This window comes from Arachis ipaensis, chromosome B8 (genome assembly GCF_059453495.1).
Source record: "Arachis ipaensis isolate K30076 ecotype BB chromosome B8, ASM5945349v1, whole genome shotgun sequence".
NCBI lineage: Eukaryota > Viridiplantae > Streptophyta > Magnoliopsida > Fabales > Fabaceae > Arachis > Arachis ipaensis.
In genome coordinates this window covers 94,860,284-94,861,255 of record NC_142443.1, presented here as the reverse complement: position 1 = coordinate 94,861,255, position 972 = coordinate 94,860,284, and the positions used below count along the sequence as shown (strand labels likewise).

Sequence of the window (972 nt, the reverse complement as noted above, 5' to 3'; positions counted from 1 at the left end):
TTATCTCTTTCTTGCTTGTGCCTTGTTGGTTGTATGACAGGTAGAAGAAGCGGGGCTTCAACTCCCTTTGATTCTGAACCTGAGAGAACCTTCCTTAGACTAAGGAGGGAAGCAAAAGGAAAGAGAGTCGTGAGTGCTGAGGAAGAGGAGGAGTATTTTGAACCAAACATGGATGAGAATATGGAGAACTATCATGATGAAGGGGCTCACAACCATGGCAGAGAAGGTCCAGTGCATCATGCTGGACAAGAAAGAAGAGTTCTAGGCTCTTACATCAATCCAAACCCAGAAAACTGTGGAAGCAACATCCAAAAGCCAACCATACATGCCAATAACTTTGAACTAAAGCCACAGCTCATCACCCTTGTTCAGAACAACTGTTCATTCGGAGGAAGTGTCCAAGAAGACCCCAATCAACATCTAACCACCTTCCTGAGGATATGTGATACTGTGAAGTCTAATGGTGTTCATCCTGACACCTATAGACTGCTTTTGTTCCCCTTTTCACTCAACGACAAAGCATCTAAATGGCTGGAATCCTTCCCGAAGGAGAGTTTAACAACCTGGGAAGATGTGATGAATAAATTCTTGGCGAGATTCTATCCTCCTCAAAGGATCAATAGGTTAAGAGCTGAGGTACAAACCTTCAGGCAACAAGATGGTGAAACTCTCTATGAAGCATGGGAGAGGTTTAAAGACTTGACAAGAAGGTGCCCGCCAGATATGTTCAATGAATGGGTGCAGTTACACATTTTCTATGAAGGTCTTTCTTATGAATCAAAGAAAGCAATAGACCACTCATCTGGGGGATCTCTGAACAAGAAGAAGACCATTGAAGAAGTCATAGATGTCATTGAGACTGTAGCTGAGAATGACTACTTCTATGCTTCTAAAAGAGGCAACACTAGAAGAGTGATGGAGCTGAACAACGTGGTTGCACTGCTGGCCCAAAATAAGATGATCACCAAACAG

At 43.2% G+C, this 972-nt stretch overlaps 1 non-coding gene across 1 annotated transcript; it reads right to left on the bottom strand.

Moving 5' to 3' along the window:
* Positions 1 to 621: 621 nt before the first annotated feature.
* Positions 622 to 728, bottom strand: LOC148548888 (small nucleolar RNA R71). The gene has a single exon (XR_015897832.1). It is a non-coding gene; the product is annotated as a small nucleolar RNA R71 (small nucleolar RNA).
* Positions 729 to 972: the final 244 nt, after the last annotated feature.